Consider the following 10,165-nt stretch of genomic DNA (forward strand, 5'->3'; position numbering starts at 1 on the left):
ACTTTTGAATCATACAGAAACCATGTCCCCACCCCCACTCTGTACCCTGATCTGTGGAAAAATTGTCTTCCACAACCCCGCTCCATCCCTGGTGCTGAAAAGGTTGGGAACTGCTGTTCTGTGTTTCAGGCATTATTCTAGGCACTAGGAGTAAAGCAGTGAACAGAAATTGCCTCCTTTTCATGGAATTTACCTGCCAATAGAATCCAGACTGTTTTCTTCCAGATTTTTTTCTGTGATTTTTTTTTTTGAACTTAAAAATTTTACTTATAAGCCTGGAATCATTTTGGTCCCAATTTCTCATCCTGTACTCTAATGAAAGTACTTGGACTGTACTGGATCCCCAGTACATTAGTGAAATTGATAACTATTGGCATAAAGGAAATAAAATCCCATAGATGCCAAAGATAAATGTTAAATTGAATACACCTTAATACAGGAGTTCATACTTTTGGGTCAAGTACATAAAATGGCCAGTTTTGTACAAAGTCAAATGTTTATATATGTCTTTTATGCTGAAATTCTTAAATGGGTAGTTTTAACTATACCATTATGATTCCTGAAAGATTCCAGTAGTGAGCTGTAATCTTTCTCTTGGATATGCTAATTTGTTCTCAAATATATGTTTCTGCATTATACAGTTAAGTATTAGTTATCTACAAATCCACTTGATTGCTGTACATTGTTGAAGATAAAGTTGAATAGTAAAGACTAGGATGAAAATACATGAAATTGTGTTTATTGATAGTGACTTTAAAGTTTTTATTTAAAAGTTAAATTAGATTCATTCAACATTTATTAAATGTTAAATGAATACCACTGAGATATGAGCTAAATCAAATCCCTTATGATTATACAGTGGAGGTGATGAATAGATTCAAGGCATTAGATCTGGTAGAGTGCCTCAAGCACTCTGGATGAAAGTTCGTAACATTGTACAGGAGGCAGTGGCCAAAACCATCTCCAAAAAAAAAAAAAAAATGGCTGAGGAAAGGAGAGACGTGAAAGGCAAAGGAGAAAGGTAACACCCAACTGAATGCAGAATTCCAGAAAATATCAAGGAGAGATAAGAAGGTCTTAAGTGAACAATGCAAAGAAATAGAGGAAAAATAATAGAATGGGAAAGACTAGATATCTCCTCAGGAGAACTGGAGATATCAAGGGAGCATTTCATGTAAAGATGGGCACAATGAAAGACAAAACCAGCAAGGATCTAATAGAAGCAGAAGAGATTAAGAAGAGGTGCCTAGAGAGCACAAAACTACACAAAAAAGGTCTTAATGACCTGGGTAACCACGAAGGTGTGGTCACTCACCTAGAGCCAAACATCCTGGAGTATGAAATCAAGTGGGGCTTAAGAAGCATTATACGAACAAAGCTAGTGGAGGTGATGGAATTCCAACTGAGCTACTTCAAATCCTAACAGGTGACACTGTTAAAGTGCTACACACAACATGCCAGCAAATTTGAAAAACTCAGCAGTGACCACTGGACTGGAAAAGTTGTTTTCATTCCGGTCCAAGGAAGGGCAATGCCAAACAATTGTACTCATTTCACATGCTAGCCAAGTAATGCCCAAAACCCTTCAAGCTAGGCTTAAGCAGTACGTGAAACTAGAACTTCCAGATGTACAAGCTGGATTTAGAAAAGGCAGTAGAACCAGGGATCAAATTGCCAACATCCATTGGATCATAGGAAAAGCAAGGGAATTCCCGAAAAATGTCTACTTCTGCTTCATTGACTACGCTGGAAGCCTTTGACTGTGTGGGTCACAACCAATTGTGGAAAATTCTTAAAGAGATGGGAATACCAGACCACCTTGCCTGCCTCCTGAGAAATCTGTATGCAGGTCAAGAAGCAACAGTTAGAACTGGACATTAACAATGGACTGGTTCAAAATTGGGAACGGAGTATGTCAATCTGCTTATTTAACTTATATGCAGAGTACATCATGTGAAATGCTGGGCTGGATGAAGCTCAAGGTAGAATCAAGATTGTCAGGAAAAATAACCTCAGATAAGCAGATGTCACCACTCTTAATACCAGAAAGTGAAGAGGAACTAAAGAGCTTCTTGATTAGGATGAAAAAGGAGAGTGAAAAGTCTGACTTGAAACTCAGCATTCAAAAAATGAAGATCACGGCATCCGGTCCCATCACTTCCTGGCAATAGATGGGGAATCAATGGAAACAGTGACAGATTTTATTTTCTGGGGCTCCAAAATCACTGCAGATGGTGACTGCAGTCATGAAATTAAAAGATACTTGCTCCTTGGAAGAAAAGCTATGACAAACCTAAACAGCATATTAAAAAGCAGTAACATCACTTTACCAACAAAGATGCATATAGTCAAATCTGTGGTTTTTCCAGTAATCATGTATGGATATGAGTTGGACCATAAAGAAGGCTGAGTGCCCAAGAATTGATGCTTTTGAACTGTGGTGCTGGAGAAGACTCTTGGTAGTCCCTTGGACTGCAAGGAGATCAAACCAGTCAATCCTAAAGGAAATCAACCCTGACTATTCATTGGAAGGACTGATGTTGAAGCTGAAACTCCAGTACTTTGGCCACCTGAGGCAAAGAACCAGCTCATTGGAAAAGACCCTCATGCTGGGAAAGATTGAAGGCAGGAGAAGGGGCGACAGAGGATGAGATGGTTGGATGGCATCACCGAGCATCAATGGGCATGAGTTTGAGCAAACTCCAAAAAATGGTGAAGGACAGAGAACCCTGGTGTGCTGCAGTCCACGAGGCTGCAAAGAGTCTGACATGACTTAGTGACTGAACAACAATATTAAGTATCTGTTATATTTTAAACTTAAGGGTCATTTCTAGAATGGTTATTTTTAATGGCATTCTCTTAAAAATACAAAATTTCTTAATTACTTTGGCATCTGAAGTAAGAAAATTTTTTTGCAACAATATACTTAATATATCAAATTTCAACCCTAGAAAGTAGAATTTTTAAGCCTTTTAACCAACAGTATTGCTCTTTGCATCCACTGTAAATGTAGTGTTTGGCAAAAACAAATTGGCAACAGAATTGCTTGGCTTAATGTTATCCTTTTAATTGAATAGTAATAGAAAAGGTAGTGGAAGTTGGTTGAGGACATTGCTAATACTATGTTGTCTTTGCCATCCAAACCATTGTTATATTTGATTATTCACATTAGTTGAAATGATTGCTGTAAAGCTTTGATGGTATTAGCTAATAGTTTATCAAAAAAGGAGTACTGTAGTCAGTATCGCTTTAATCAGATTTCACTCCAGTCAGCTTAATGTTTTGAGGAAATAATGTGCTTTAATTTTAGCTTTATTGAGATATAATTCACTTAGCATAGAGTTCGTCCATTTAAAGCATACAATTAAAAAATTAAGCTGAAGTTTCACAGTTCAGTGGTTTTTGTTATAATCTTAAAACCATCACCACCGTTTCCAGAACATTTTTATCACTTCAAAGTTGCCCTGCACACATTCGTGATCACTCCCCTTTTACTCCCCAATCTCCCCAGCCCCAGACAACCACTAATCTACTTCTCTGTGTATAGATTTGCCTTACGTGGACATTTCACAAATCAAGTCATACTTTATGTGGTCTTTGGTGACCTGCTTTTTTTCAGGGGACCTGTGAGGATGCCCTCCTCACCCTGCCTAGCCATCTCGTTCTGAGCCATCCACACACGAGCACACTTCACTCCGCGTGGCCTCCGACTTCCTCCCTGGGCCGCTCCCACTCCCGACTGAGCGCCCTCCTCATCCTGCCTTGACACCAGGCCCAAAGCCTCACCCCTGTGTGAACGCCCTTCCTCCTCACTGTGCTTGGGGTAGGAACTCCAGCTCCAACTGAACCACCCATGCCAGGCTCCCAACTCCCTGCATGTGGACATCTTGCCCGCTCTGGGCCTTGACTCACTGCACCAGGCCGCCTATCCTCCTCACCCCATCACCACCCTCCCCAACACACTCTCCTCTCTGGCTCTGACCCTCAACCCCCACCAGGCTCCTCTGTACAGACCCTTCCCTTCCTGTGGTCCACCCAGTGGCTTAGGACCGAATGCTCAGAAGGAGAAGGGAAGGACCTATGCACATGATACACCTCCTAGAAAAAGAAGAAAGGCAGGTTGGTGGTGAAAGAAAGCAAGCAAGCGAGCAGGGGGATATCTGAAACAAACTCACCCGACGATGGCATGTACAGATAAGAACTCGGCTGCTCTGCCTGAAGGGAGGTGTGGAGCCAAGAAGCAGTCCAGCCCTTGGCTTGTTCTCCCACCACCTTGCTAAGACCCCAGGGGATTTACCAACCCTGGCTTTAAACCAAGTCAGCTGACATTTGTATGTTGCCCAAGATAACCCACGTGGTTTCCAGTTTTTATTTAATGATGAAGACTGGAAAATTGTAAAGTTAGGTTCAGGGTTGAAGCTGAAGTTCCAATACTTTGGCCACCTGATACGAAGAGCTGACTCATTAAAAAAGACCGTGATGCTGGAAAAGATTGAAGGTGGGAGAAGGGGACGACAGAGGATGAGATGGTTGGATGGCATCACTGACTCAGTGGACATGAGTTTGAGCAAGCTCCGATAGATGGTGAAGGGCAGGGAAGCCTGGTGTGCTGCAGTCTATGGGGTTGCAAGGAGTCAGACAGGGCTGACTGAACAACAAATGTTCAGGGTTTTAATTTAACTTATAAATAAATCATAAATCAACTTGTTTTAACAGTGCTGTGACCCTGAATCTGGAACATGCTTGAGTGAGGAGACCTAAGACCTCAATTTCAATGAGGAATCTATGAATGGAATATACTGAATTTTAAGAGATCTTCAGTGAAAGGAACCAGAGGAATGGGTTTGAAGCACACAGCTCTCCAGAAATTATTTGAAAATGTATTTCTTTGATATAAAAAATAAGTGGCTACTATCATACACAATTCTATATTTATATGTGAGCCAGGATGGTAAACCATGATATAATTTCAGAAAATTACATGAGTCACATGTATAAAGGTAATGTCGCTAATTAAATGAAAATAATTATACAGAATAATACGTCATCAAGAAATAGAAAAGCAGAGCAAACTGCCGGGGCAAGGACAATGAGCTTAAAAGAGATTATATTTTTAGAATACCTGGATTTTTTAGGACCAGTTTACTTTTAACTTGGTATAGTAAAGCATATTTTGGGATATAATGACTCAGTTTCATAGGTTTCTAGCTTTTAAAAGCTCTCTTCCTGAATTCAAGCAGAATGATATTTTTCAGGGTCAAATTTCCACGCATCTTTTAATTACTGATTTTGTTAATATTTCACTTTGGGGTCTACCGAAGAATGGTTTATCTCGCTGTGGGATGACAAAGAGAAGAAAGCTCTTCTGAGAATAAATCGGGCATGCCAGCAGCAGTGATAATTGGAATGCTAGCAAAATGCAGCTCAGCCAGGGCTTATTCTCATTTCAAGTCATCCTGTGTCCCAGTCTGTCATCAGACGAGTGGCTTTGAAGTCTGCTCCCAGGCTGCTTTGTTTGGCCTTGGAGGATAGCCACTAATTAGGACGTTATGTATCTAAAGAATGCAACTCTTTCCAAGCCTTTGCCAGTTCTTAGAACAGCGAGCTTTGGAAGGAAAGATTGGGATTTGCTTCCTGGCTCTGGAGGTTTGGAGGAAACCCAGCTCAATTGTGACTCAATTGCCTGTTTCTTGGGCTCGTTTGGGACTGGCTGGGGCAGAAGGCGGCCTTGCTCAGCCTTTTATCCGCAGTGTCTCACGTCGTGCCTGATAATAGTAAGCGCTCAACACAACTGCCTGTTCAACTGAGTGTGGTGTGTCTCCCCTGGAGCATCCTCTCCTGGGAGAAAGGTAAGTGTCTCCTGAGTGTGCCTGGGAACCCCAGGCCGCCTGCTCCAGCCCATCCGGCCGGCTCTGAGGCTGTGCCGGCCGGCGGGGTGGGGGGGTGGCCCGGCTTGTGCTCCAGCGCCAGGACGAGTCCATGTGGGGCGGCCCTGGGAAAGGAGTCTGTGCCCCTTCACCGGCTGTGCCCTGCCTTTGCTGAGCAAGAGGCTTTCTTGGTTTCCACATTTCTGCAAAAGAGAGTCACATGTTTTTCCTTTTGCAAGTGAGCTTTGGAAGTAGAATCTGCTCTGGGAAAGGTGAAGAACTTTTCTACTCATCGTTGCTGTTGTTGTTTAGTCGCTAAGTCATGGCCTGATTTGTTGCCACCCCATAGTGTAGCCCACCAGGCTCCTCTGTCCATGGAATTTTCCAGGCAAGAATACTGGAGTGTGTTGCCATTTCCTGCTCCAGGGGATCGAACCTGAGTCTTCTAAGACTTCTGCGTTGCAGGCGGATTCTTTACCACTGAGCCACCTGGGTAAGAGGTCATTATGACCTCTTAGCTAATCTCTTAGGTTACTCAAATCCTTTCTCAAACTAGTCTAAGGATAAATACTAAGCTTCAGGCAGACTTCCGGTGGACTTCCACTGCCTCTCAGCCGGAAAAACTTTCCTAGTAACTTTTCTTTGGGAACAATTTGAATATGTATTTAAATTTAGAGGACATATTGTTATATTTTCCTATGAAATGAGAGGCCCAGAGCTGTCTCTTTATTGAAGCCTTTGGCTGAATTTAGATCTGCAGAGGCCAAGACTGTGATCTATTGGTAACTTCAAAATACGGCATATTATAGGGATGTATTGGGGATTACCAGGTGGTGCAGTGGTAAATAATCTGCCTGCCAATGCAGGAGATGCAAGAGATTCGGGTTTTGACCCCTGGGTTGGGAAGATCCCCTGGAGTAGGAAATCGCAACCTACTATAGTATTCTTGTTGGAGAATTCCATGGACAAAGGGGTCTGGTGGGTTACAGTTCATGGGGTCCCAAAGAGTCGGACATGAATGAGTTACTGAGCATGCACGTATAGGGATGTATGGTAAAAAATACCATCTTTTCCCAGGTATTAAAGTTTTAGTATTCCATTGAAGGCTGTATGGCTGAAGAAAAATTCAAGATCTTATAAATTTTTCACAAAATATTGTGATGATCTGAGTTTGAAAAATAGGATTTTTAAAATTTGGTATTACTCTTGTTTCTAATGGCAAAAAGGAAAGTTGAGAACTGACTCAATAGGATTTCCTTACAAGTAAACTTCATAAACAAAATCTGGATATAATATATTTCAATAAAAGAAACTAATATTTTAAAATGTTTGGCACAAGCATGGAATAATCTCTGGATTACTGGAAAAACCCTTGCTTTGACTAGATGGACCTTTGTCAGCAAAGTAATGTCTCTGCTTTTTAATACACTTTCTAGGTTTGTCATAGCTTTTCTTTCAAGGATCAGGTGTCTTAATTTCATGTGACCATCAGCAGTGATTTTGGAGCCCAAGAAAATAAATTCTGTCACTGTTTCCCCATCTATTTGCCAAGAAGTGATGAAACCAGGTGCCATGACCTTAGTTTTTTGAATGTTGAGTTTTAAGCCAGCTTTTTCACTCTCCTCTTTCCCCTTCCTCAAGAGGCTTTTTATTTCCTCTTCACTTTCTGTCATAAAGATGGTGTCATCTGCATATCTGAGGTTATTGATATTTCTCCTGGAAATCTTGATTCCAGCTTGTGTTTCATCCAGCCCGGCATTTCTCATGCTGTATTCTGCATACAAGTTAAATAAGCAGGGTGACAATATATAGCCTTGATGTACTCCTTTCCTAATTTGGAACCAGTCTGTTGTTATATGTCTGGTTCTAGCTTGCTTCTTGACCTGCATACAGACCAATTTTGTGTAGTCTCCTTGTGAAAAGAAACTGCAAAGGAAATGACTTGGAATCTTTGACAAAAAATTTAATTGCCAGAAACAGACAAGCAGTGTATATGAAATTATCAGGGGAGAGTGGGAAGAATCCAATAGGCATTCAAGAACACTGACACTTAAGGGAAAAGAGAAAGACATATTGAAAAGGGGATTTAGGGTAGGGAAATTAAGAGTGTTCCTGAAGCCAAGAGAGGAGAGTGAGGATATCTGTAAGACAGTGACTGATGTGATGTGTCATGGAGTCTGGGTTTGCTAGGGAAACCCAGGAAGGGAGGGATTTGACAGGGAGGAAGTAAAACCAGGCGGGGGTTGATAGAGAAGGAGAAAGCAGAGGAGTCGCAATACAGAAGGTCTCACTGACAGAAAATTCAGATGTGATGATGATGGCTGGAGTGAAAAGAACTAAGATTGAAGCTACTCAGGACAATGGCAGGACTAGGGGTGGACAGGAAGATGGAGCAAGGTGCCAAAGGCTCCTTGAATGAGGACGAAGAATGATGGGGGTTGGCATCTGACACTGACAGAGGACAGGATAGAGGCTCATTCCGCATCAGCACGAATGGGTAAGCTGTCACTGGGAGCCGACAGTGTGGTTCTCCTCCCGCTCTTGGGTCCAGTCTGGATGAATGGCATCTCCTTGGGAAGGTGACAGGGGAGGAGTGGTGGCCTTGCAATGATGAGCTGCGACTGGTTTAGCCTGAAGAGGTGAAGGGGAGACCCACTGTGACGTGGTTGTGGGCAAGAGAGACTTTATCATGGAATGAAGTTCCAGAGGGCTCATGGGGAAAGGTTACGGAGAGAAGGGAGCAGGCATAGGAGGTGATCAAGGACAAGGAAACTCAGAGCTCTTTGGAGGTTACAGTGTGTCTAAGAGATCCAGTGGTCATGTATGGATGTGAGAGTTGGACTATAAAGAAAGCTGAACACAGAAGGATTGATGCTTTTGAACTGTAGTGTTGGAGAAGACTCTTGAGAGTCCCTTGGACTGCAAGGAGATCCAACCAGTCCATCCTAAAGGAGATCAGTCCTGCGTGTTCATTGATGTTGAATGTTGATGTTGAATGTTGACTGATGTTGAAGCTGAAACTCCGATACTTTGGCCACCTGATGTGAAGAGCTGACTCATTGGAAAAGACCCTGATGCTGGGAGGGATTGGGGGTAGGAGGAGAAGGGGACGACAGAGGATGAGATGGTTGGATGGCATCACCAACTTAATGGACATGAGTTTGAGTAAACTCCGGGAGTTGGTGATGGACAGGGAGGCCTAGCGTGCTGCAGTCCATGGGGTCGCAAAGAGTTGGACACGACTGAGTGACTGAACTGACTGAACTGATCAACTGTGATAAATCTCTTGTATTAACAATTGAATCTAAGACCCTGAACTCACTTAGACACTGAAATATGCACATCGTTGGTGTTGCTGTGGCTTCACCACCTGAGAGTCCTCAAAGGAGACACTGATATTATTAATTAATAAATTTATTCATAACTGGGCTTCTTTAATTAAAAATCCTGGGAATAAGTAATTCAGAAAAAGAAATAATTCAGTAAGGGCAGACAAGAGAAAAGGAAGAAAGTATGGACCCAAGGTAGGACTTAGCACGCAAGGTAGGATTTGAGGCCTGAAGTGTGACAGAGATTGATGCATTACAAGATGGTTATTAGATGTGACAGTTTCAGAGTGGTCCACCATTTGGATGTTTAAACACTCTCAACATCCCCTGGGTTTCTTTGTGACTGCTCAACAATTAAATATTAACTCATCACTTAAAATTTTTTTTTGCCCTTTTTAAAATAATAACAGAGAGTCTATAGAAATTGAGCAGTTCAGTCATATTGGAGGTAAAGGACGGATTATTCTACCTCCTTATCATCAGCTTGTCCTTGGATGTTCCCTGGGAGTCCCATGCAGTGATAAAGACTTTATCTCGTTCTCTGTTTGTGAGATATGACTTCCTTAGCCTGCGTATGGTATGTGAGATAAAGGCGCATGGATATGTGTGTTCCAATGTGTAAGTGTGAACTGGTCAGTCTTGGGTGGGCTTATGTGTTGGTCAGAATTCAAGACTGATTCTTTTAAACTCGTTTTGCCCCTGCTGTGAGGTGGCAGGTGAGCAGGATAATGGGAGTTTGTTGCTGGAAGGGTCAGGTCATCTGACTTACTCTGTCAAGTTTGAGGAATCCGGCCCCGGTGGGGACTTGCCCAAGGTCGCCTAGAGCAGTGAGCCTGAGGCCCGAGGAGAACTCAGCTGCCTAGTTTCGTGGTAGCCATTTGTCATTCAGGATCAATCACTCAGGCACCAGTGTAAGTTTGGGTTAAAAAACGCTGACCTGAAGATGCGTCATTCATTCAGTGAGTGTTT

The sequence above is a fragment of the Muntiacus reevesi genome, chromosome 12, assembly GCF_963930625.1.
Source record: "Muntiacus reevesi chromosome 12, mMunRee1.1, whole genome shotgun sequence".
NCBI lineage: Eukaryota > Metazoa > Chordata > Mammalia > Artiodactyla > Cervidae > Muntiacus > Muntiacus reevesi.